The sequence below is a fragment of the Ciconia boyciana genome, chromosome 5, assembly GCF_034638445.1.
Source record: "Ciconia boyciana chromosome 5, ASM3463844v1, whole genome shotgun sequence".
In the NCBI taxonomy this organism is placed as follows: domain Eukaryota; kingdom Metazoa; phylum Chordata; class Aves; order Ciconiiformes; family Ciconiidae; genus Ciconia; species Ciconia boyciana.
Window position 1 is genome coordinate 72,649,330 of NC_132938.1, and position 27,839 is coordinate 72,677,168.

Genomic DNA, 27,839 nt, shown 5'->3' on the forward strand with positions numbered 1-27,839 from the left:
TTTGGAGTTGGTCAGTACCATTGTTGCTGTTGAATAGTGACTGACTATAAGCAGCTTAAGAAATATGGAAGAAACAAATCTTCAGTATGCGTAAGAAGAGAAAAATCGAGAATAAGAAAAAAATTGACACAAGTTTCATTAATTCAAGGAATAGTCACTAGATAATCAGTGAGTTTAAAGAGGTTTACATTAGTGCATAATATTTACTTTGTTAAAGTGAGTGCCTAGAAAATATATTGTATATAATTATTATTTAATAATATAAGTACATTGAATGGTGTTACCTGTGGGCTGACAATAATAAGAGGGCACTTAATTAACTCATTCATCAATCATGAAGGAATGATAAATGGAGGTGTTTTAAATAAGTGTTACGTAAATCGCAGGTAAAATATGTCTATCTGAGAAAATAAAAATGGAGTATAACAATACAGGAAGGATGAGGCCCTCAAGGCTGCATCCACTCTTCATAAAAAATACTCTCAGTTCTAAAAATTCAAAAAAATTTAAATAAAAAAGTTAAGAATTCTAGCTATTCTAAATAAGATTAATAGGGAAAACAAGGTCTTTCTAGCACTTCATGGTAATTACCACCTGCAGTGTTGTTCAAAGACATAACATATGTACATTTAATTTTCTCTTGATTTGCACAAGCTGCTTTCCATGAGCTTTGTCTTGACACATCCTGCTTGGCCTATTTGCCTTGACCTTGATGGACCAGTATTAACTATCAGAGTCATTTTAGCTAATGCCTGCTTTTGCAATCAGTGAAAATTGACTCTAGCAGCAGCCGGACCTTCAGTTCCAAAGTCTGTCTTGAGAGAAGAAACCTGGATGGATAAATCACTGTGCATTACGAAAACTGAGTGACCTGTGGCAGAGAGTAGAAAACCAAATTCCTCTTCTATTTGAAAATATGGATGTCCAGGATCTTCTGAAGGTAAGTTGATTTTCTTCTTACTTTCAGCTATTTAGCAATTGTACAGGAACATATCAGCAAGGAGAGGAACTGCAGAAATCGAGATATTAAAAAAAGTTAAAGAATAAGTATGGTGTTATATATATGTGTGTGTGTGTATATATATGCAATCAAAGTTATTGTCTAGCTGAATGGTTGAAAATACCTGCAGATCAAAGGACACAGTCTCCCATTTACAGCCTCTCTTCTTCCAGCAAAATACTGGGTGCTGGTAGAAGTGGTTGGGAAGCTGATCCAACTGTATGTGGTGCATGACATCCCAGCGGGGGAAGAGTGTTTCACAGCAGCTGGGAAATGTGTGTCTAGTATCAGGGACCTTTATTTAATGCAACTCTTCTTCCTTGCTGTAGCCCGTCTTCTGATCTTTCTGTCATGAGAACCAAGGGACTCCTTGATCCTACACTAAGTGTATCTTAATCTCACACTTCCACAATGCATGTTTTCCCATCATGTGACCTGATGCAGTGGTGTGCCTCTTAACACAGATGTTATCACATCTCAGAATCACAGAATCACAGAATCGTATAGTCTGGAAAAGACCTTTAAGATCATCGGGTCCAACCGTAAACCTAACACTACCAAGTCCACCACTACACCATGTCCCTAAGCACCTCATCCAAATGTCTTTTAAATACTTCCAGGGATGGAGACTCAACCACTTCCCTGGGCAGCCTGTTCCAATGCTTGATAATCCTTTCAGTGAAGTAAAATTTCCTAATATCCAGTCTAAACCTCCCCTGGTGCAACTTGAGGCCATCTCCTCTCGTCCTATGGCTTGTTACCTGGGAGAAGAGACCAACCCCCGCCTCTTGCCTATGAAAAATGGTACCATTTTAAAACTTAGCAGAACAAATAAAATACCAAGGACTAGTTTTATTTTTATGTAAATAATGGACAAGACAAGAATGCAGTCTGTTTCATTTGTATTTAAAGATACTATTATCTATGGGATGTGTTAGTAGAAAGCCTGTGGAACTGATCAGAGAATTAGTTTTTACACCAGATGCTGCTACTGAGTGAGAGAAAAACTGTTCTAAGTCAACATATTTCTCTAGCACTTAAAGCACCAGTATAATTCAACATGGCTCCCTATAAGCCTACTGCAGGTCCATTTTCATTGAACTTTAAGGAAACGTCAAATAATAGTTTTCAAAATGTCTGTATTCATAGAGGTGGCTGATGAATCTCTTCCTGAAATTATATGTACTTATTTATCACTTCATCTTAAACTAGAACAAAAAGTAATATTTTAGAATTAATATATATTTTTATGTTGAAAATATATTTTCAAAATATATTTTAGAAAGGGATGTCTAGAAATCATTTATTTTGGAAAAAAAATTGTCCTCCTTTCTGGCTGCTCAGCTGGAAAACTTGTGTAAAATCAGTGAGTTAAGGGTCAAAACTAATTTATATTGTCTCACGTAAAACTTTAAAATACATTTCCACTATAATTTGTTCTTTGGACGAATTGTTTTAAGTAGCAAGAAATACTGAAATAATCTGTTACAGAAGCTTTTAAATTAGTATACCCTTTCAAGGTATATATATCTTGCTCTCATGCTGTAGGGAGTAGATGAGTCTGAATTCTTGTACTATGTAGTAACTCCAAATGAATTACTGAATTCAGGGACACAATGTGAGGGACTGAATATTAATCTCAGAAATGAGAAAATTTTAGAGACCTTGGTAGAGTGATAGAAGAACCAAAGATGGACAATGAGATTTGGTGGCTGAGAAAGAGATTGAAGAAGACTCAGCCTGTCTCCTCTCTGAAAATAGGCAATGGAGAATGATGAAGAGTGCCAAGCTTACATAGTAACTGCATGTTATTGCCAAATGCCTTTAAAAGTGCAATTATCTACTATTTATTCGTTGAAATGTCTAGTCTTCATATAAAGCAAAGCATTAGAATGGCACTAGTTTGAGAAACATTGCTATGATACTTAAAATTTCAAAACTAATATTAGGAAAAAACAGTATTGATTTCAACAACTGTGCAAATACTGGGAAAAAAGAGGTAATCGTAATGAAACTGGGATATTGAATTATAGACATATTTCCACTTGTAACATTCTTTTTCTGCATTTTCAATATTCGGTAATGATGGTGACCTAATTTCTGCTAGAAACAGTAGTCCATGTAAGGATGTACCAGAAACCAATCCAGGAAAAGATCATGAACTGCACAGTTTCCTAATTCCTGTTCCCAGCTGCTTCCCTTGCAGATAAACGTGAGTATATATGACCACATTTCAAACCTACCAAGGTTCAGTTTGGATCTCTTAATGATATTGCGGTGTTACCTCAGGTTGCTGTTATGCCTGGGACTTGTATGGGTCCCTACAACCATCCACCTGCTGGAGCCCACCTACTGCTTATGTGGTGTATGTAATTTCAGTAGTAAAATTCATATGGTTAATATTTGTGGAATCCAAGTAGCTCCGTAATGTAGTCTCAGTTTGCTATTTTCCATCACAAAAAAAAAAAAAGATCATACTATCCTTATACTTGATGGCTTCCATATTGAGAATAATTCCACGAGCAAGCAATCCGGTGAAATCTAAGTTCCTGTGGATTTTTGCCTCATGACTGAGCTCTATGGTGTTTAGTATGCTGTAAACTACAAGAGAAATTTTCCCTCCCATACTACAAAGTTTATAGCTCCTCTTGGTAGCTCAACTCCTTTGATGGAGAAGCCAGAGAAAATACCTTTGCATGGTTTCACAAATCTGTAGAAATTGAGATCTTTTGAAAACTAAGATTTCTCTCAAATTAGACTTAAGTGTAACTGTGATTTCAGAACTGCTAGGGAAGTGGAGGACAGACTGAATTACATCTGAGGAATGTGATCAAATGTTTTATATCCTGGCCTACTGTTTAATTTCACGCATGTGCAAAAGTCCTGCTGATTTAAAAACCTAGAAAATGGGCTAGGGACTTAGCTTCCTTATCTCCAAATTTAAATTTACTGCAGGAGATGAAAAATGGTATTTCAATGCAAACACTCAGCAAAACATGGGAAAGTAACTTTAATTTAATAAGCCAATTATTTTTCTATTAATTAAATGTGTATTGATTGTTGCAAGAACAATTATTGAGTTTAGCAAGTATGAAAGAGATTAATCTAGTTGCAATCTAATTAGTTCAGAATTGCATGGGCAATACAAATACATAATTAGAAGGAACTGCACTTGTAGGAAAGTTAAGGATTTATTAATGAAAAATGCTCTAATTGTATGAGTACATATTGTAGAATTAACATAAGAATTCAGGGATGTAACAGTTTTAGAAAACTGCTAGTTTACGATCTCTCCAGTTGCATAAAGATTACAGTTACATGTGTGAAGAAGACAACGATGAGACTGTTACCAGTCATGCTTATAGCCTAAGTCTGTATTAAAACTATTTTTATTAAATAAATAAAAAGCAGTTTCCTCACCACCAAAGGACTGAAAACCTGCTATAAAGAACAACAAAAATGCTGCATTTCCAGTAGATGGCCAAAAGAGAAAGTAATTAAAAAACAGCCTGTCATTAAAACATTGTGGTCTCTCTTGCGAAGTAGAGGCTGTGTGGCAAAGAAAAGCACAGGACAGCTGGGATCTGTTCTGCCAGAGGATCTATGCATTTGAAAAGTCTGAATAAAACAACCCACTGAAAATGTGTGTGGAACAGAGGGATGAGCGGCGCAGGCTGAATGAGGCTGAATGGCCCTTTTTCCCTATACACATACACAGAGAGCACTCGTGAAAAAGCTTACACTGTAATTCCTAAATGTTATTAAATTGAAATGGTTTCACTGATAGGGCTGAATGATTTTTATACAGGGATTTTTAAGGAGATGGCACATAAATTTTAGCAATGCTGGGCAGTATTTTATAGCTTTATAGGCCAAATGAGGTTTGTGGGTCATTTTGAAGCCCTTGCTAGCTAAACAAGCAAGCAATGTGTTTAACTCTATTGTCATTCATGGGAAAGGAACTTTTGAGATTTGTCTCATAAAATGCTTAGAGAAATTTGGTGAAGCATTATGTTTAAAGCAAAACAAAAACAATCAATCAAGGAGAAAGGATGAATTAATCTTGTTGCTGCAAGATCACACAGAAGGGACTTAAAATGTCAGGTAGTTTAGAAGAGCTGTAGTTACGCATTTAAACTTTTCCAGGTGTACTCAGACAAGAGCTAATATTATAAGATATATATTTTTTTTTTTACTGATAGAATTAATCTCGTTGTCTGGTCATCAGATGCAGTAGAAACAGAAATGTAGAAGTAAACAGAAAATAGAAAAGAACTCTTAGAAATTTTGAGGACATAAAGGAAAGAAAAGGCATTTTCTCAGATACATGGTATAGGAAAAACAGTGTATTTGTGAAAGATAAAATATAACAGATAATAATTGGAAAAGAATTTTGCTTGTGTCTGAATCCTGAGGAAATTTTCTTCAAGATTGCATTTACATTACTCTTTTAAAACCAATATTAGTTCATAAAGCTTTCCAAAATGTGTCATAGAAATTCGTTAGCCCTATTAGTAACTGTCTTTCAGAACACACAATAATAAAATGACTTGTCCAAGGTCGGAGTGAATCAATAGTGTCAGTGGGGATCAAATCCTGTGAACTCCTGTTTTAGTTCTTTCCTTCTGTTACTAAGCTCTTTCCCATCAATTTCTTCGGTATGAGAATTCAAAGCCATTCAAATAACTGTGCATATTTCCTCCTTGCTTCTCCTTTGTACTCTCTTCAAACATATTTATTTTGCGAAATAGAATGAAACTCCATCTGTCTCAATTTGTTTGAGTTCTCTCTCCTTCACACTCTTCCCGATTAAATATTCTAAGTCATAGGCTCACTGCAGATTACCAGCTCCTTGCCCACATCTTTGTCCCCATTCACGGTTTCAGTGCTGTGAGAGCAGGGGGCAATTAGCAGTCTTCTGCAGCAGCTCTTTCATCCACTGAAGACACAGACTGCATTACTGGCTTTTAGAGTGAGAAACCCAGTAGTGCCCCTTGACCTATCACTCGTGTGTCAGTGAAAGAAGCTGAAACTGCTGTTTCTCAGAGGACAGCAAATGTATCAACAAAACACTTTGTTGAGATAGCTACCTCGCACAAATCTAGCCTCTGTACCTAGATATGGCAAATAAAGGCTATTTTGGGTTGACAAATATATAATAACTCGTGTGTAGAGATTTGTAAAAAGCAAAGTTTGTTCTGCACAACTTAAATCTTTTCAATGTGTAGGGCCTAGGAAAAGTTGGTATTCTTTTAGGTCAAGGAGATGTGATTTGCAATGTTTTCTCTTAGGGTAAACTTTATGAAGGAATGTAGAATCCCTCTACTCTGGGACAGTGTGTCCTGACACAGTTGGTGCTCTCTCTTCCTGTTTCCTTTCAATTTTTTCCTCTGTTTCTCTTTTCTGATTCTGCTTTTTTGTTTATTAAACTAAAGTAACTTTCTAAAATTTTCCTTAATGCATATTTCTGCAAGTTTTATATTATACTTACTCAAAGTTTATATGCTCCTCCAGGTATGGGCACAAAGTGGTGGGCTTGCAACCAAACGTTGTACATGTGGGTTCTTGCATTTGTGTACTTACTTTAGAAGTCACACCAAGAGGAGGAGCACAAAGTCCTACTTTTCAAATAGCTGTATTCTCATATTCCTACCAATTACTGGGAGATACCTGCTGTAAGTTAGACCTCAGTGCCATTATATTCCTTTCTTATTTGATTGCATACCTTTTTAGCCATCACTGGTCTAGACTAACGCCTACACTAGAAAAAAGCAATATTCAAAGCATGAGAAACCCTGAAGCAAACTGTTCAACATTCAAAATGTATGTATTTGTAGGAAAATGGATGAGTAAGAGGGAATAGCTAGGCAAACTATTGCATTCTAAATACTGTAAAGTATTAGGCCTAGCTAATGCATCAACTATTAACAACCCAATACTATGTATTCATCATATATTTCAGTGAAAAACAAGAAAGGGATCTTCTGAGTGTCTGTTTTCAGGACAAATACTGCAATGATGGAAAGAATATTTGATTCTCTTGGCATGCATTTGAATTACTGGTTTAAAGAAAACACCTCTCAAGCTTGATGGATGCTGTATGATATGGTAAAGTAATAAAAATGTATGTTCAATGTATGTCCATCTGCAAAAATCCAGATCCAATTTTTGTATCATTTTAAAACACAAAATCTCTTAAACCTGTTTACATAGGAGCAGGTTATTTGATTCATGTGTGATTTTGCAGGCATTTGTTAAGGAAGAAATCCAAAATTAGAGACTGAAAGGTGTGCGTTTCACAGTGGGAGTATCTTGTAAGGAGGTAAGAAGCTGTTTTTTAAGCATGTAGGTAGTCAACATTTAGCTAATAGTAACAACGAAATGTATTTCCATTTCCAGTTTCCTATAGGCACAGTAGAATGCTGTAAACCAAGGTCATTATATCCTATAGTACAGACTATAGATTACAGGAATTCAGTATGTTTCAGCTGGGAGTTACTATAAATCAACTACTGTTAAATGTGATAGCTTAACCTTTTTGAAAATCTTATTTGTACTCCCCAGAGCCTGTGTTGCCAATTTAGACTAACTGTTGAAAAACAACTATGCATATTTTTAAGCAAATTAAATTCAAGCTGTAAAGACTGAAACAGAATTCTTTACAAAGCGGTTGGACAATAGAAATTTTAACTTTACTGCAATTTTGTACATTGCAATAGAAGGTCACATTGCATATGATTCACAGCATAAATGGTTTTGATATACCCCATCACCTTTCAAGACTTCCTTGGGTAAAGTGTTTAAAGATTAGGAAAGCTCTCTAGAGTAACAGAGCCTATTAATCCTGAAGACTTTCTCTGGTTGGGAGAACAGTTGAATATATAGAAATTTCAAGAACATGTGGAAGGCAGAATAAAGCTCAAACCATATGTCATACTGAACAGTACATAGCAGAGCTATTCTAATCTGATCAGCACCACACCCTGGGAGCTATAAGTGTACAGCTGCAAAGGAAGATTGAACAGGCACATGTCTGGGGCAATGATTTTGGGTCTCCCAATTTAGACATAGCCAATGTTGCCTATCATTTTCTCTGATACTATGGGAAGTATTTGCAGGATTCAATCCATATCTCAAAAACTGAATATTGATTAATATATTTGATAATTTTTTTTCCCCTGTTACAGTTATTCTAATTCTGTTGTTGAATGTGGTATCATGAGGCTACAGACTTTAATGTGCAGTTAATGTGTGTTCTGACTCATGGAGACAGAGTTAAATCCTCTTTCTTGACCATCAGAAGTTGGTGTGCTGCTCTAGCACTGGAACCGTTCAGGGCTATAGGGCAGGAACACTGATGAACTGATAAATAAAATGGGCGAAGAGAGGATAATCCTTCAAAGCATGGAGGGGAGGCAGAACATACTCACTTTTTGAAATATGTTTGGCTAAAGAAATCCTCACAGAATTTCACTTTGGCCCTAAAGGTCCAGGATATATTTGTTTGGGATTGTTTTGAGTTGGTTTGTTGTTTGTGGGTGTTTTGGTTTGGGTTGTGGTTTTCTTTTTTTTTTCTTTCTCTTTTTTTTTTTTTTAGCAATGTGTTCAACTATATGGAATAATTTTGTGTTCTATGCTCCCCAGAAAACAGTTTAGGTAAGAAACAGAAAACATCAACATTGCACGTGTAGCTGCCACTGCATATTTGTGCTGCTTGTTTGAAGGGTACAAAATAGTGAATTTATGATGAAAATACCTAGAAAGATGACATGGTAAACAATGGAAAATATGTTATTTAAAATAAAGAAAATAGATCAAGCAGAATAAAGCAAATGGAAAGAACATTATATTTTGTGACTTAACTGAAGGTGAATACATCTGCAGTTCAAATAGTAATATTAGTGTTTTAGGAAATAAATGAATAAAAGATACACCATTAGTGAAATATGTAGGATATGGAGTATATCTTCCTGTATGATATTCTGACTAATATCATTGTATACATTCAATAAAAGACACTATCTGTCACTGGATTTTAGAGTTTAGTTTTAACTATTAGAATGGGATAGTAGTTTTAAGACATTTGTCAGAATGATCTGATGAAAATACAGCAGCTAGGTAATCTTTTTTCAAAGTATCCCTCAACTTACAAATAAGGTGTAAGAATTGATTTCTGCAGTTACTGCCCTCACTCATACATAAGAAAATTTTTTTTTTTTTCCTCCACTCCAAACACTATTTTAGCAAATGCTACTACACCACATGTTGTTTTAGGTGGAACTGTTCATTTTTTCAGATTACTTTCTACACTCAATGTGAGTTTTAGTCTCTTTAATTGACTTTCATTGACTTTAGTTGCCACCAGAAGAGCAATACACATCATAGTGTAGTACACCTTGCCTGAGAGTCCATCACCAATTAAAGCTCCCATTTAGGTTGGTGAGATAATGGATGATGTCTTTTGAATGCTGCATGTCTACTTCATCACAAATGTTCAAAGTTTTCTTATGTTCGGTTATGTTTTTTAGCAGAACTGCCACCTTCGTCTTTGCTTTTGACATGCAACATTAACAAGGAGAATATTTGTGATATCTATTGCCAAACAAGTAGTTTTGAAAATAGATGGTGACTGGATAGTCAATGCAGCTAACAGATGGACTTGTAACACATTCTTTTGAATGACTAAAAAAGAAAAATAGATTCTCTTGAGCTTCTTTTAGCAGACGAGCTCTATGACAAACAATAGAATCCCGCTGGTTCCTTAGTCAATTGAAAAAATACATTGTCTGCCTCTAGAAGACAAGGAGAAAGACAAATTTCCTAGGAAAAAGAGCCCGTAGGTGATATCTGCTCTCTTAGTCTAACTCAGTGTTCCTGAGAAGAAAAATTGAAGAGCATAGCCTTCAGTACACCTATGCTATTGCAATGCTATGTTGTTAATGCTTTTTAAAAATTTGTTGTTTTGAAAACACTGATTATTCCTAATCACAGCCTGCACACAATTAATCATTGTCAACTGACAGATGGCAGATGAATTTGAAAAATATTCTCTTTATAAACATTTTCTTTGGATACATTCACATTTTCGATACTTTCTTGCTTTTTCAGCCTTTAAAACCAGGATCTTTTGTTTTTAAAACCTCAATCTCATCCGCTGTTCATAGCCTGTGGCATCGTTATTGTGTTACAAGCAGGATGGTAACAAATCTGGATCAGCAAAAAGAGAATATACAAAAATTCCTTGAACCTAATTTTTCCATGCTAAACCCCATGAAGTGACCACTAAGCAGTAGCCTTCTACAAATGAGTGTCCGATATGTTCAGCTTTCTACTCAATTTGCATAAGTGCCAGCAAGCCTTTCAGTGACAAAATAGATTTGTAATCTGTTTTGCTGCTTTGTAAAATCTTTGCAAAATAAGCCTGTCCAGTTATTTAAGTGTGCTCAGTCCTGAGGTCATGTTTGCCAATTCTCAATTTCTCAGTTACATAGTTAATAATTTAACTATGGCTTAAGGAATGCAACATTTAGGCTTTTACTTTTGTATGCTTCTCTTTTTAATAGAAGAAATAGGACTTTTGAAAACTTTTCGACTCTGAAGATGGCATCTAGACTTCAATAAGCAGGACTTTCAATAAACTTCAAACTGATCCTAAGGAGATTGATGACTTTCAGTTGATTAAAACATCCATTTGTTACTGGGTTATTAAAGATGTCATTTGCTAAGGTGAAAGGGCTTTTAAAAAGCGCTATTTTAACAAGTCCACCCTATTTCTTTTCACAGACTTGGTCAGTGAGCTTCATCCATGTATCAGCATAAATTGACAGAGTCAAGTGAAATGCACGGCAAGATGTCTGTATTGATTGGCAGACTTGGCCTGTGAAGCTATTATGGGCATGCAGTGAATTTCCCTTTCAGAAACTGATTGGCATCTTTGCAGCCATAAGCAGCTTGATGAGGGCTAATGTGAGGAGGGAAGAGGTTCCAGCACATGTCCTTGATGATATAGGTATATATCTATTGATTTCGAAATGGGAATGACAATGTCAGTGTGCTGTACGTGTGCTCTGTATAGCAGATAAGGTAGCCACGTTCTCTAGGGGGAGATGCATGTCTCTCTCATTTTGTCATTCATTTTCTACAAGTTTCTTATTCTGTTCTGGGAACAAACTTTGATAATGAAATGCTTAGGGATGTAAATTCAAGAAACAAAATTTCAACTTCATGTGATAGTAGCTTCAGAAGATAGTGGAGACATGTTTGGAACATAATACTCATAGAGATATAAACATGCGTAGTTTTCTATGAAAAGATGCAGATGCTACAAAAATGAAACCTGCTTCTCAGTATCAATGAGGTTTGTTTTGAGAAGAAACAGAAAAATAAGTTTAGTTAAGCCTCTAGTTCTGAAATTTAATTTTTTTTTTTTGTTCTGAGATTGCTTCTTGTTCTGAAAGTACTTTGCATCTGTTAGAGACCTCAGAAAAAGATCAAACTGAAGCAAAACATCCATTTTTCAAATAGTTTTTCAAATAATATGATATGATAATTTCTTGTTTTCTTGCATTCCAAACTGAAAAAATAATTCTGTAGAAATTCTTAAATTCCTCACTGTAAAAAAAAAAAAGTTTGTATTTCTAATTTGGGATAGATAAATCACACTTGTATCATTATGCAGATATGCTACATGTACTCAGATAGTAGCCTTTACCAAGGTCCTTCAATGTTTAGCTAGTTTCTAAATGGTAATTCATTGTCTCAGCATTACAGATCTGGCCTGGTGATCAGTACAGATGTGGGTTTTTTTGCATCACTACCCACATCTTTCTCCTGCTTTCCACATTTAGCTGCCACAGGAAGTATGCACACCTTTGATATACTGACTGCATTCTTCTATTTCATCATGAATTTCAATAATTGTTTTAAAGGAGCAAAACTGTTCTACTCTATACTAATTAAGAGTCCACAAAACAAATCCTCCAAAGCTACGATATAGATTCAGGTCCCCAGTTTTTGTCTGAAGTTCATTCATTTCTCCTTCAAGTTAAAACTTTGCCTTGGGGAGGGGAAAAAACCAAAGCAAAACAACACCTATATATAAAGAGAATAAAATCCTTAATTACTAATCAGGGAGAGGAGGCTCTTGAAGGAGATATCGGTGAAGAATAAATACTATGCGATAATAAATGCACTCAAAATTAACATTGCATATGCGATGCAAGGAGAAAAGAAAAACATCATTAGGAGATTAATCAAGGAGATTCATGATTGTGTATTTTTTTTCTAAATATGATAAGAGTAATGTTAACATTTATCCAAAACATTTTTTCTTTTAGTGCCACTTTGAACTAAGCACAGTACTTCATACGTTGTGCAAAATATATCCCATTAACCTTTCTCCCTTTGTAGAAAATCAAAAGGATCCTTACTCTTCTCACAACCTTTGTCAAATAATAGTTCTGCCACAGAAGTTTGCATTTCATAGGCTTGGCCCCATTTCACATGATTGACCCTAAAGAACTTTGCTCAGAGTGTCTAATTTACCTAAGAACTTTCTACCATAGGTTTTATGAAAAACTGTAAGATCAATACTTGGATGACTCGTTTTTCTAGAATCTCACAATATTGTAACCTTTAAAAAAGCAGAGAATTTAAGGTTAAAAAAAAAAAAGCTGCTAATGTACAGATCTTTGACTCTTATAATAAAGAAAAGTGCTTTAAACTATTAGGAGATATATTGACATGTAATGTGAGAAAACTATGAGGAAAAAGAATGTATCCAAGAAGCAGCTCTCTATTTGCTGAAAGTTGTTCATGGGACGAATATGACAGTTCAGAACATCTTACACTATTCTAGGTACATCTCAGTTATCTGAATGTCGTGTTAGTGCCAAACTAACTTCTTTTCCTCATTTTTATGTAGCTCAAATTTGACTTGTGCTATGTTGTGCTATATTAGAAACTGGAAATTAGAAAGGCATCTAGTCCTGCAATAACTGAGTTTGGGGGAGTGGTTTTGTTTTGGTTTTTACACTACCCATGAAATCCACCTTGCCACTTCCAGCGCTACCATCCCATACTGTGCGCGCCATCACAGTGGAGTAAAGAAGGGAGTGTTAGGCAGTTGAGATGGCTACTGTCATATCTCTTAAAGCAATTTGTTGTTGAGTAAGAGTTGCAGAGTAGTCTGGGAGATCCTGCAGTGTCCTAGTTGCTTATTACTCATAAAGATAAGATGGCACAAATTATTTCCAGCTTTAACTATTGTTTCTGTTGGCAGTCTGGGAAATTGAAATTAGTTCTTTCTATTTTGGCTTCCATCCACATATTGAAAGTTCTGCCTCTGTCTTCATGGCACATTGGCTAGTCGCTGGCTTTTGAAACAGGAAAGTATTACAGTCCTATTGCCCCCAGAGTTTCTGACAGTTTTGCAAAATGAAGTTCACAGACATTGTTATATGCTGAACTTTTTGAGGTTCTCCCATAGCATCAAGATTAATTCAGCTGGTAAATGTTTCATATGAACCTTTGCAAAGGTTAAGATTCTGATTTCAGAATACAAGTTACAGTAATTGGAATTTACCCTCTGAGTTATTGCTGTTCTCTTCTATGAAGGTGTAAACTTGTTTTCAGAAGTCAAAATATGCTTTTAAAATACCTTATTTTACTCCAACCCCACCCCTCAAAAAAACCCACCAATTTTCCAACGCTTACAGCAAACTTGAACAAAATAGTGCTAGCAAATGATACTTTTTTTCTTACAGACAAAACAAAAAATCGTGACTATCTGCATGTAAACAAGCATTGTAAGAATCTGATTATGATTATTGCTCTTCATTGCTTAACATCTGTCTACATCTTATTGTTTCTCCCTGCTTCATCTTAATCCATTTCTCTTATTTTCATGTTACATCTTTCTTATTAAGAAGATGAGAGATTGAAAAGAGAGATTACTCACTGCTATATTCTCCATGTCAGTATAGTGACCAACATCATAGTACTCAGCCTGGCTGAATGCTAAATTATTTCTCAAACCTGTGCTCTTAGTGAATGACTGAATGTATATTCAGCTGCCACCTCCCAATTTTTGTATCAACTAAGGCAAAAGTCCCACAGATGACAACCTCATTCACTATGCAGCCCTAATTCATCCCTCGAGCACTGTCCATCCTACACAAAATGCAATTAAGTAATCAAAAACTGTATCAAAATGCATACACACAGGGGGGTACAGGGAATTAAAAACGCACAGTCAGTGTTAATTATAGCATTTCTTCATTTTTCAGTGCTTGGCTTTGCAGACTTAATGATCTTTTAACAGAGTTTTTGCATGTAACTTGCTATGTTTGTTAAAAAGTAAATTGAAGGAAACTCAGAATGGCTGTCATGGGGGGACTATATAGAGGCCCATGCAGTTACCATTTAGAGGGGTCAAGTCAACAGTTCCGACCTCTTTCTATTCAGCTAACAAGATTTATAAGCAGTAGAAGTTGTAAATTGTCACCCTTTATGAAGATCAGCCACAAGAGGAAGGTATGGCATGTATTTTGCCAGGGCTTTCTATATAGTATTTGCTGATAGGAAATTACACTATGTAAGAACTGTAGCTTTTATTCCAGATTTTCTGTATATCCAGTCACCTCCTCCTTTTGTGCCAGCTTCGGGTACCCTAAGCTCTGTGGGTCTTCTCTCTATCTCCTGAACTCCTGAGCTCCTGTTCTGCTCCCTAATGTGTAAGATTATTAATTTTAAGAGTATTAATCATAAGATTAGTAATTTCAATATGGTTTTCCTCTGCCCTCTAATGTTTTAAGCTGACCATGACTATGCATGCCAGGGGTGCAGTCCGCCTCTGACTTCAGAGGTGTGTGATGGGGCTAAGACCAGACTCAAAATTAAGGTATAGGTGACAATCAGTATATTAATATATAGAAGTAGGCAGGAAGGTACTTGAAGTCCTGGCTTTATTTACAAAAGTGTTATGGTAAAGTGGAATGTGGTGAACATTTACCAGTATGAAAACTATAATGAATCTTAATATTGTTGAAGACTATGGTGGGACTGCTGAGACTTTAGAGGAGTTCATAATCCAAGAAAAACACACCTACATGCATTGTAGTGGCAATGTTGCAAGTATCAGTATACAACATGTCAGAGAGATTTGGGCATAGGTGAAATAATTTGTATCTTTTTCAAAATAGTTATATAATCCTCGTATTCAACATAATACATTATAAACTTACATGTATTAAAAAGAGAAAATGTTTATATTTCATGTCCTTCTAAATGGATTTGAATTATTTTCCTACTTTTTAATTCTGCCTTTGAAGGACAATATCTGACCTTGCTGTCCAGTAGAATTATAGTTTAAATGAAAACCATGGTAATTTTTCATGGATCCCTGCAGGCTTTCAGTTAGAACTGTACGTCAGTGCACAATGCAAGGTGCAACTGCTGTGTAGTCCATCAGCACAGTGACATTGGAAACCGGTTTTATTTTAAGCTCTTTTTTAAACAAACGATTACACTTGATTTAGAACCTATTGAATCAGTGATTGTAAACAATAACAGAATTTTCTCTGAAAATATTCTGTAACTTACTGAGGATCATGATAAATGTCAGCTTGAGTATGCAATAGTCTGAAACTCCTAGAGGAAGAGGCATGGCTTGACAGAATAGCATTAAAAGAAAATTAAATCTCATTGCAATAATGATGTCAACAAAATATTTCTAGATATAGCCTTTCACGTAAGCAATCTAAAATGTTAAGGGGAGAAAAAAGACTTTTTTATTAAAATAAACATTGCTTTCCTGACCTAGGTCTTGCTTTGTAGATTTTGAAGTATGTAATAGCCCTCAGGGGAGACAGCACTGTTCTTGAAACGTGTGAGTCTAAGGCCTGTAGTGATGTTGAAAGGAATGACAGACAGATGCCTCTTTGTACGTTTGAGCGTAATGCTGTTTAAAAGAAAATGCAATGTTTAAATGGTCCCTGGTCTTCTTTTTGACATATTCAGATTGTAGTCAGCTCTGCAGGGAGATTTAGCTGTCTATTCTGTCAGACAGAAGACTGGGAACTATTCAGAAGTTAGCAAAAGCCACAGATGAAATTTGCTTCTTCAATTACATGGTAAGTTCTGTTCAAAAGAAAATATTGCATTCCATTATCAATTTTAAATGTGAAGTTTCCTTTCTGTTCCCATCCTGCCAGACTCTGCTGATAACCTCCCAGTTGGAGGCTGTTATCAACAGGAAGGAGGTCAAAAACACTGATCCCAGAAATGGGCAAAAGCTTGGGACACTAAAGAGATGAAATTAAATCTAATTCAAGAAGGATGTTTACAATGTAACGAGTCCTGGAGGTTAAACTTGGATATGAAATACTTACATTTCTAATATGAGTATGTTTGAGTGAGGAAGTTTTCATAATAGTGATAATTATTCTGTAATGTTTCTAGACTTGCTCTAGTGAAGAACCAGGACAGTTGCCTCCTACACCGGAGTACAAAGGCAGCACAAAATTACCATCTCTGTATGTTGTAATGATGATGCAACTGTATTGGGTTTGCGTGGCAAGGTTTTTGGTAGTGGGGGGGCTACAGGGGTGGCTTCTGTGAGAAGCTGCTAGAAGGTTCCCCTATGTCCGATAGAGCCAATGCCAGCCGGCTCCAGGACAGCCCACCGCTGGCCAAGGCTGAGCCCATCAGCGACGGTGGTAGCGCCTCTGGGATAACGTATTTAAGAAGGGGGAAGAAAACTGCACAAATGCAGCTGGAGAGAGGAGTGAGAACATGTGAGAGGAACAGCTCTGCAGACACCAAGGCCAGTGAAGAAGGAGGGGGGAGGAGGTGCTCCAGGCACCAGAGCAGAGATTCCCCTGCAGCCCCTGGTGAAGACCATGGTGAGGCAGGCTGTCCCCTGCAGCCCATGGAGGTTAATGGTGGAGCAGTTATCCACCTGAACCTGAAAACTCATGGGTTGAGATAAAGACAGTTTAATGGGTAAAGCAAAAGCCACGCACACAAGCAAAGCAAAGCAAGGAATTAATTTACTCCTTCCCATGGGCAGGCAGGTGTTCAGCCATCTCCAGGAAAGCAGGGCTCCATCACATGTAATGGCCTCTTGGGAAGACAGATGCCATCACTCCAAATGTCCCCCCCCCTTCCTTCTTCTTCCCTAGCTTTATGTACTGCACATGATGCCATATGGTATGGAATAGCCCTTTGGCCAGTTTGGATCAACTGTCTTGGCTGTGCCCCCTCCCAACTTCCCGTGCACCTGGCAGAGCATGGGAAGCTGAAAAGTCCTTGACTAGTGCAAATATTACTTAGCAACAACTAAAACATCCCTGTATCATCAACACTGTTTTCAGCATAAATCCAAAACATAGCCCCATACTAGCTACTGTAAAGAAAATTAACTCTATCCCAGCCAGAACCAGCACAACTTGTGACCCCGTGGGGGTCCCATGCTGGAGCAGTCTGTTCCTGAAGGACTGCACCCCGTGGAAGGGACCCACACTGGAGCAGTTCATGAAGAAGTGCAGCCCGTGGGAAGGACCCACGTTGGAGAAGTTCGTGGAGGGCTGTCTCCCATGGGAGGGACCCCACGCTGGAGCCGGGGAAGAGTGTGAGGAGTCCTCCCCCTGAGGAGGAAGGAGTGGCAGAGACAAGGTGTGATGAACTGACCCCAACCCCCATTCCCCGTCCCCCTGCACTGCTGGGGGGGAGCAGGTAGAGAATTCGGGAGTGAAGTTGAGCCCAGGAAGAAGGGAGGGGTGGGGGGAAGGTGTTGATCTGATTTGATTGGTAATAAATTAAACTAATTTCCCCAAGTTGAGTCCATTTTGCTCATGACAGTAACTGGTGAGTGGTCTCTCCCTGTCCTTATCTCGACCCATGAGCCTTTTGTTATATTTTCTCTCCCCTGTCCAGCTGAGGAGGGGGGTGACAGAGCAGCTTTGGTGGGCACCTGGCGTCCAGCCAGGGTCAACCCACCACAGCAATACTTCACAGTCATTGTAATAACAAAAGTATTATCTACATTTCCTTTATGTACATTGTACATTAGATGTGCATTAATTGGCTGAAGAATTTGCATGCATTTCTGCCATGAAGTTGTGAACGTGATGGTTCCTTAAACATTAATTGCTTCAATAAAAATACATAAATGACTTGCTCCAAATAACCTTCTCCCTTTCAGAAAAGTTGCATTTGAGAGATGCATGTCTTGGGGTAAGTCCTGATATAGCAACAGTGAACACAATGTATGAAAGATATTGTCTGATTTTAATTTCACATGCCTATTTTAAGACTAAAGAAGAGTGAATGGGACATCCATCTAAGAAAGTCCCTAAGCTGCTCACCGTTGTGGTCTGGATAGTTCTACATGGGGAATTATCACTAAAACCTTGCTCTGTTCTTATATTCTTACTCTAAGCAGCTGCTGCCTGGTTAGGTGCGTACATACTAATTTTGTTTTGTTTGTCAAGGTCACAGTAGATAGGTATGTAGAACAGTATGTACTTGCTTATGTAGTTAAAATAACAGAAATTTGATTGTAAAGTTAAAAGTACTTCTATCTTTCACCTTTTAAAGGAATGTTTCTTTACAATTTTCTACATCATCATTCATTGATGACCAGAGTTAATATTCCTAACAGAACTGTAGATAGGTATGTTTCTCTCTCAAATATGCCAAAATCACCAATGTAGTTTAAAGGTTTATGTATTTTAGCTCAAGTTTTATAGATAATTTCTTCACTTCAGGAATTAAATTTTACATAGTGAGCATAATGACAGCATTGACTGTAGGGGCAAAGAGAAAATACTCCACTAATGAAGAAAACCTTGAGTTATAAGAACAGCTAAGGGCAGGATGGAAGAAAGACCATTAGTAAATTTACAAAGAAATTTGGGTTGTGTGTCTCACCATTCAGTAGAATTGCATTGGTCACCATTCACATCTGTTACCTAATACTTCATGATTGATTCACCCCATTTAACCTATCATCTTCAACATTTGACTCAGCTGACTTTTTGGTTCTTTATACAGCAGAAGTGTGAGGCACAGGAACAAATCAAAGTGAGAAAAATCTTTCAAAGTGGTTTCTGTTAGCCAAGATTGTCAGCTGAGCATTTTTTTAATGCATAGAGGCTAAGCTGACTGTGAGGTGGGATTTTTCTGAATTAATTATAAGGCAGGTTAAATAGTGTCTGGTTTAGAATGGGTACAATCTTTAGCTTGTTGGCAAGCACAGAGGTTCCAATTCTGCCTGTAAATGAAAGGAACTAGTGTTTGCCAATTAAATCAAGCAGCTGTTTCACAGACAGTATTGCTAATAGCTACCAACTAAACTCCAAGCCGTTACTCTGGATTGTTTAATGAACTGCTTTTAATACATAGTAAATGCTAACTTCTGTATCTCAATTTATTGAGCAAGAAGGGAGGGATATTTAAAGGCACATCTCCCTTCAAACTTCTATAGTGACATAGGACCTGTCTGTGCCAACGAAGCACAGGAATTTGAGACTCTTTCTTACACTATAAAAATTTATAAGAGTCCTGGAGAGAATAGTGCTAGTTAAATTGTTTTTGACAGTACATGACAAAAATCGCCATGAGCTGATGCTATACAGTGACTGTATTTTTCTCTCTTAAAGAGATATTGTAGGCATGTTATGTAAACTTGCAGCTTGTATTCTTCAGTGGTAACTGCACAAGACTGATGGTAAAATCAAAATGCATCTCTCATTGGACATAGCAATGTATGTGGCAGTTTTGGGGAGGTAAAATTAATAAAGGTATTGAAAACAATGTATGGTTTTTGGCTGGAAACATTCAAAACTTAGGAATTCTATCCTGAGGAGATATATATATTAATTTTTATTATTTCTTTCCCGCAAGGCATAATCACTGGTATTGGTTCTCCATTGCTCAGAAGGCCTTCTCTAGGCCATCAGCTCTTCTCTGAGAATAAGCATAACGAAATGAGGCATCAAAGCTATCTCTGCTTCAAACGTTAGAAGTAACTGGTTCACAGCTCTGCAAAACCAAGTTTCCTGTGTAGATGTACATTATTTGAAATCTAACTCAATACTGCTGTTCCTAATAACAATCTCTTTGCTTTTCAGCTGATGGCGCTTTAAGGTTTCAGTATATCAGGTTACAATGAGTCACCATCTTCCAATGCTACATATTGGTAGTACGCTCAGTTGCCTGTATGTCTGCAGATATTTTTCTAGAGGTAAGTGTAGAACTTCTGAAGTGTCTTAGAATGAGACTATTCTATCTTCAATTTGAAGCTAAGCTTCAATTTTTCAGAAAATAACAAAAATATCTTGAGACAAAGTGATAAAAATGGGTTTGTAATTTGAATCAAATATTCAGGGAAGCAGGAGACTGAGCTTCAGCACAAAAAGGAAGTATGCAGAAGGTGAAAGCAGGGAGAGGTTACCCAGGAAGGGTGTAGAGACACTGCGTATGCAAGGATGAAGTTACACAAGCCAAAATTCTACTAGTCATGAGACTAGGTAGGGATGTGAGGGGTGACACAAATTGCCTCTGTTAAGTACATTAGCAGCAAGAGAAAGGTGGAAGAAAATGTAGGCTCGTTGTTCAGTGATGGCAGATGTCTTCATGATGAAGGACATGGGAAAGGTTGATCAGTTGCCCTCTGGGGAGAGGCTGTGGGAACAAGGCTTGTTCAGCCTGAGGAAGATTTGACCCAAAAGCTGATCTTGGTTTTGTCTACAGCTTTCTGATGGGACTGTGTGGAGAAGATAGAGACAGGCCCTTCTCAGAGGTGCACCAGACCCAATCAATGGACATAAGCTGAAACACAAGAACTTCAGAGAAGATACAAGGAGTGATGATGGTTTGTGTAGTTAGTGTGTTTGTATTTCTTTTACTGTTTTTTGCCAAGACAGTTGTCAAACACAGGAACAGGTTGCTCAAGTTCCTGGATCTCCATCCTTGGAAATAGTTGGAACTTGTGTGGATATGGCCTTGAGCAACCTTGGAGCAAGGAGATGACTTAAATGACCTCTAGAAGTCCCTTCCAACCTAAATTATGATTTTGTGATTATATGTCCAGTAACACGGCCTTACTAAATCCTTTTATAAGTATGGAGATTCTTCTCTTAGAGCCTCCTATCTTCTAATCAAAGTTGTCCTCTGAACTGATTCAAAAAGAATGACAGTGAGAATGCTCTGGTTATAGAGGGTGGTGTTGGAGCATTCAGACTTAGTTTCACCTTTTTTTTCTCATATCAGTGCCTATTACACCTTCAGATACAAGTTGGTTTGTTTTTTTTCCTAAGTTTCTTAGGAGAATCTCTGAGTTGGTGAAACTGTATACAGAGAGAGCATCCCTAACCCACACCTTAATTCTAATGCTGTGTTAAAAATGTCTAAATGTCTTTTTATTTATCCCGCCTGCATAACAGACACTGTTACATCAACTTAAACTGCAGTTAGTCTTGCTTGCTACATTTCTATGGCTAAGCTTTGCTTTAACCATAGAGCATCTAGAAGTAAATAGCATTTTTTCCTTTCTCAGTTTTGAAACTCAATCAAGCAACAATGAAAAATAAAACCTTTCATTTTTCCTTGTAATCATCTAGGTCTTGTGAATCTCTTAAGTGCAGCAGAGGATGAAAAATATAAATATTTCTTAGAAGCCGCCTTATTTTCTTTCCTTATTTCCAGCTAACATCTGTCTTTAAAAGGGGAGAAAACAAAAAAAGACAAGGAAGGAAAAATTAAGGAAATTTCCATAGATCTGTTGCAATCAGCATTCTCTGTGCTTTTTCTGTTACTGTTTTATGAGTAAATCACACTAGAGAAATTACATTTATAATAGGGGGTGGGGGGAAACAACCACAAACCAAACACACAAAAAACAGAGATGCAAACTTCTGACTTTACAGATGGCTGTTTTTCTTAATTATATGGATAACAGTTTAGAAATACCTAATTGGTCATGCTTGACAAGTAATAGCAGTTTTTCCAAGATAAACAAATGTTCACATTTTTCATACTTAATCAGGGAGTTTATGTGCAAAAATGACCAAATGTATCATCTATTCTAAGCCTCCTATGTTATTTTGTAATAAACCACCATCTGTACTTTGATTTTACAGAATCTGTGTGTGATGACCACAGAATCTGATTATATGGCAGATGGGTTTGGGGAAGAAACGACATTTTAATATTTATTTTATTTTATTTTATTTTTTTAAAGTAAACCAGAAAAGCTCACTTCATTAATTTAGTGATGTCTTCAAAGCAAGTTTATTTTGCTTTTATCTGGCAGGTAGTGCTCTGAATACTCAGTAACTGTCTTATTATTGCTTTCCTGTGTCTTCCAAACTCATAGACATTACCTGATGAGTGTATTCAGCTTGTGATATTGTGTATTTTTTTCTGTGCTGTATGTTTGCATATTGGTTGTTTATTTTCTGGGTTAAGTTTTAGTGAATGAGCTTGTCTATTATGGTTAAGATATTAATTTAGTCATATGCTGAGAGCTTGGCAATTTAGCTCTTTTTTTTTCTAGTTACTTGTTTTATGAAATTTCATAACCCTGCAGGTTTTGTCCTAGCGAGTAAATATGCCTGAAATAACTATTCTTTACTAAGTTTTTTGGTGAGCAGTTCTTTCACATCAATATTTCAGTATTTCTGGCTTTTGTTATTTAGAACATTTTTGCAACATGCTACCGGTTGCAGCTGAGGGAGACCTGCAGCAGAGGAGGGTGTGGTACAGCTGTGTCCTGGCTCCCCACAGGTCGAAGTGTGATCCTTCCCCCTTCCTCCTCAGAACTCCTCCAGCCATGTCTCCAAGCCAGACTGGGCACGCACCATGCAATGCATCTGATTTGAACCAGGTGCAATTTAAGAGCATTTAGGTAGGAAGGGAGTGAGGAATACTTAATGCAATCCAAAATCACACCTTTACCCTATTTCTCAAAAACTTCTCCATTTAGAAAAAGTCCTAGCTATCTCAAAGAAAATAATCTGAAAGACTACCTCCTCTCCACTCCCCCCTCCCACCCCCAGCCCTGCTGATCCCTACCCCAAATCCTGGAAAAATTGAATATTATCAGTGATATTATCAGTGAAACTGGGAGGATATTCAGCAGCCAGCTCTCAGCTACTCTGAAAAAACATATGGTGACTTGGAAGTCACTTACATTATCTTTCTACACATTTTTTCTAGCCTTTCTTCCTGATCAGTCTCAGTTTAGCCTTTAAGGGTTGCTCTGTCTAAATTGTGCTCCTTAGGATGCCTTGAGCATGCTGCTCCAGACCACTTTTACTATCTACTCTTCATGCTTTCAGGGAGGACAGCTGATACTGGGATAGATGTTAACAAGATTCCATGTGATTAAAAATTGTGGTCAGTGGAGAGTCCCAAATGGGCATAATCTGGGCCTGAATGATCATGAGAATGTAATTTTTCTCCACTATCATGAGCTAATTTAAGCTAATTCGATAGTGTGAAATGACAAGATCGGAGCGGAAAAGTATTTTACCGTATCACCAGATTTACAACAAGTTCCAGTTCGGCTGAGTTTTGAGAAGCAGTCTATTTCCAGGCTATTGGAAGCAGATGCTCTTGCATCTCGTGCCTTACAGATTTGCTGTTTTAGTAACAGTGGGTATGAAGAAGAGAGAAAAACTGTCATTGAAGATATTCCAAAAATACTTATGACGATAGCTGGAGATGCTTCGTTCTGTACTGGTTTTAGATGTCTTCCCCCCACCACTTCTTCCTTTGGTTGGTTGCTAGTTTGCTGTTAGAATTGGGTTGGGTTGGTTGGATATTCACAGCTCCAAATAATTGGTAGGGTAATACCTGTGATTAGGGAACAGAAGAAAAATTAATTACACAGCCTAATTATTCCTCCTTGTGAGGGTTGCGTGCCCTGTCTGAGCTGCAGGTGGGAATGGCCCCTTCTGAGGGACTGAGAATGAAGCACCAGGAAAGGAAAAATTCCTAATATCTTTGTCCATCCACACACTTCTTTCTGATTGTCCTGGGGCCAGGAGGCCTCTAAATCTTGAGCATATAAAAACTTGAAAAGATTTGCTTCAGACACATGCTCAGGAAAATAGAAATACATTTTCTGAACTTTATGAGCTTACTAAATGTTGAGAACTGACTTGAACTGATTTCATGAGAATAGGCTCTCTCCCAAAATCATTGGTACCTACTGTTCCAGGTCATGCTGGAACAGCTACAGGCATAAGCTTTGTAGTTATATTTCAGCACTTTTACTTCCAATCTCAGCTTGAATCAGGGAGTATAAATATATGCAAAATGGAAATTGGCTGTTAAAAAAGTCTCTTGGTTTACTTGTTTGTTTGAAAGCTTTTAAAGTTCAGTTTGGACTTGTTCCAATTTATGGGCTAGAATTTGTGTTGCTTTTTATTACATAAAAATCTGTGTTTTTCTCCTTAACATATGGAACAAAAATAAAATATAGAATGAAATATAAGAAAATATGCAAGATTATAAACACAGTATATATAAAAATAAAATATATAACAAAAATTAAAACCAAATACTTTATTCCTTATACTGAGCAAAAACCTTCTAGAATTTTAATATATATGTGTGTGTTGAACTTTCATAATGTGAAATTCAGTATTTCCCAAATCAAAAAAAGAAAGAAAGAAAAAAAAGTAGGAAATAAATATTAGCATAGTAGGAAAATAAAAATAAGATGGAAAGAGAAAAATCCTATACAGATGATCTGCAATAAGCATATCATAGGCTGATTCATATGCTGGCTGAACCTCATTAAGATCCTTGGCTTTTTCTTCACACATAAGGCTACTTGCAAAGAACTGTTGTAGATTTGAAATCCAAGTACTGTATCCATTGTATTCCATAGTAACTTGAACGGAGTTTAAAAAATTTAATCTTAAAATTTTAAATCTTTGGGATTAGGCAAACTGTTCCCAAGTGGATTAAAACCATTGAACATCATTTAGATATTTATCAAAGCTTGAAACGCTGAGGAGAATGCCTGAGGACCTAGCAAAAGCACTGTTGTGCTACTATACACTAGAAAAGCTTGAACAGGATCAACTTGATAAAGATTGAACAGTTAGCTTGAATTGTTGGATAGCATTATGGAGATGCTTTTTTTTAGATGTAATAAGTAAAGGAGATTAGTGTGATTAATATCTATCATGGTTCGGAGAAGTGATTTCTGTTTCACACATTTGTTAGTATTTTTTTATGAGATTGTAAGTTGACAGATGCAAATGTTGATGTTGACTTCTGCAAATCATTTGAGATTTGAGTTACTCTTGCATGACATTTTGATTAAAAAATTACCTCTACAGAATATCAATATACATTAAGTGGATTTTTCATAGGTATTATAATGGGAAATCTTCCTCCAACAATGTGTTTACAGTTAGATCCTTCAACAGTCTATTTTTAGCACCATTAAATCCAGTATCTTCCACACTGATCTATAAAATATATAAAAATAATTACATGTAATGTTTATTCATTACATCAAAATTGCTGGGACAATGACCAAAAATAAGTACGTACCAGCTGAACTTATTCTTTGGTAACATAGACTCAATTAAACAATAACATAGACTCAATTAAACAATATGGCCAAACACAAAGTCATATATCTTTAAAAAAAAAAGCAGTCATTTTTGTGTGATAGGGACAGTTATCAAATGGAAGTGATTTAGGGCATTATGTATTTATGTACAATATGTGTATGTGTATAATCATTATATATACATTTTATGAAATTAGATGTAGCTAACTCTGAACATAATCTTTAGGAGTACAAACAGGGGCATGTCAAATGGAAGACAGCAGACAAAGATACTTCATTGTACATGACAGGTAAGACAATTACTAAAGAGTTCATGAACATCCAACATCCACAGTTTTGAAATGAGACTGCAAAATTAAAGAGAGAACTATTAAAAAAATCTTTAAAGCCTGGGGGAAAAAAAAAAAAAAAGCCTTAGTGTCTGTCTAAAGTGTTTAGAACTTTTTAGTATTGCAAAGAGTTATGTTTAGCCTTGGTCAGCAAATACAAATGTTGACATCCCATGGATGGAAATTTCTTTAAGAAGTTTCTGAGAGTCAAGGGACTGGGACAGGGTAAGAAAAGACTTAACAAGATCTGTAGATGATCCACTTTTTGGGAGATGACACTAGTCAAATTAAAACCACAAATCAACAATTATTTTTCCATAGTAAAGAAAAGTATTTTGGAATAAAACAGGGATGCATTGGAACATTTTGAAGTCTTCAAGACCTTGCTTATTTCTAAAATATAGTCTCAAGGGAAAATATAAATTGCCAATGATGTAGAAAATGTGGTGTGATGCACCTGAGTAATGTTAAGATTTTCAGATCCCAACTGATGTATATTCTGACTTGGTAAAAAAACCACCACAAAACCTCATAATGCAATTTTGTGAAAATATTAAATAAGCAAGAAGCACATATATACTCAGAAGGTAAAGAAGGCATAATAGGTTTCTGGTTTTCTCACGAACTTTGAAAAAATATTTTAAAAGTAGCTTAGAATCACGAAGTGCAAGTACAACTACAGATCAGAATCAAAATTGTACCGAGCATAAAAAAACCACATATTTCTGGGAAGGAAGTAGTCTTGACCAAAACCACTCTAGGTTAGTTGCTGGAGTAAATTATATTCTGCGATGAGCAAGTATTTATGAACTTGAAATGCATTTGTGTTTCCTTGAAGGGGACACTTAATTTCCAGTTTGTTGCTTGATAAAACTATTTATACAAAAGGTCCTCTTTACTTATTTAGCCTGGTATTTTCATGTGACAGAAATAAATAAGAGCTAGAGTTTTTTAATGGCACATCACTTGAGACAAGTAATTTTGCCTCTAAGGGAAAATTTAAAAAATGCATTCACACTCTTCCTCTCTTGCCATTGCTGCTTGACCCTAGCAATCATAAAGAATAAAGGATGCCATCCTGAGCTGAGCCCCTGAGAGGTGCAGTCTAAGTCCCACAGCACAGGGAGATGATGCAAGCCAAGGCTGTCAGTTGTACAGCAGGAGACCAGAACACCACATACCCGTCTCTGAGATGCTCATGAAGTGATTTGAGCTGACAAGAAATCCAGCAGGGTTAAATCTCCCTGATTTCATCAGTAGCATTCAATTTAACCAACACAATCCTCTTTCTTAAAAAAAAAAAAAAAAAAAAATTAAAAAATTTTTTATTTTCTACAGAAAAGATATACTACTTGCATTAGCTGTACCCTGGAATTGGGTAAAGTCCACATGAGATTAAGGTAAGTGAGATTTTTCTCATGGAGCATCTTTGTCCCTCAGTAAAATAGCTTGACTGTTCAAGTGTCGCTACAAGAACTCCGGGTCTGTAGTCCATGGCAGTTAAGCAGTCTTTGTTGGTTTTTCATCATTTCATGCATTTCATTAAAGGAAAGAGCAGCATTATCTAGTCATACTGGTCACACTATTATTCATATTACTGTCCATAACTTTATGTTTTATTTTTAAATATTTTAATTTATCTGCAGAATCAGAGACTTCAAAGATGATAATGACTCCCAAACTAGCCCATTGTTCAGTGTGACACAGAAGATCCACAAAAAGACATCTGTGATCCAAACCTCAAACAGCTGTGTGCCAAAGCTAATAAACCCTGCCTTAAGCAGCAGAGGATTCTCAGCAGTGTGTTTCATCGTGCTTTGTGGTGAATAAGGAACTTCGTAGAGGATCCCAATGCTATCTTCTTGCAATGGGTTATCCCTTGTGTTTTCACACTAGAGGATATAAGATGCAC

The 27,839-nt window shown here is 36.6% G+C and overlaps 1 long non-coding RNA gene across 2 annotated transcripts; it reads left to right on the top strand.

Annotated features, from left to right (window-relative positions):
- On the top strand, nucleotides 1–27,839 carry LOC140652120 (uncharacterized). 2 transcript variants are annotated; one of them, XR_012042659.1, is made up of 11 exons: nucleotides 1–940; nucleotides 3,108–3,212; nucleotides 6,963–7,108; nucleotides 7,248–7,322; nucleotides 10,784–11,009; nucleotides 16,019–16,131; nucleotides 20,134–20,246; nucleotides 20,756–20,876; nucleotides 25,825–25,888; nucleotides 27,266–27,327; nucleotides 27,574–27,839. It is a non-coding gene; the product is annotated as an uncharacterized lncRNA (long non-coding RNA). The 2 variants fall into 2 exon arrangements; XR_012042660.1 differs by lacking the exon at nucleotides 1–940 and adding an exon at nucleotides 1,711–1,804.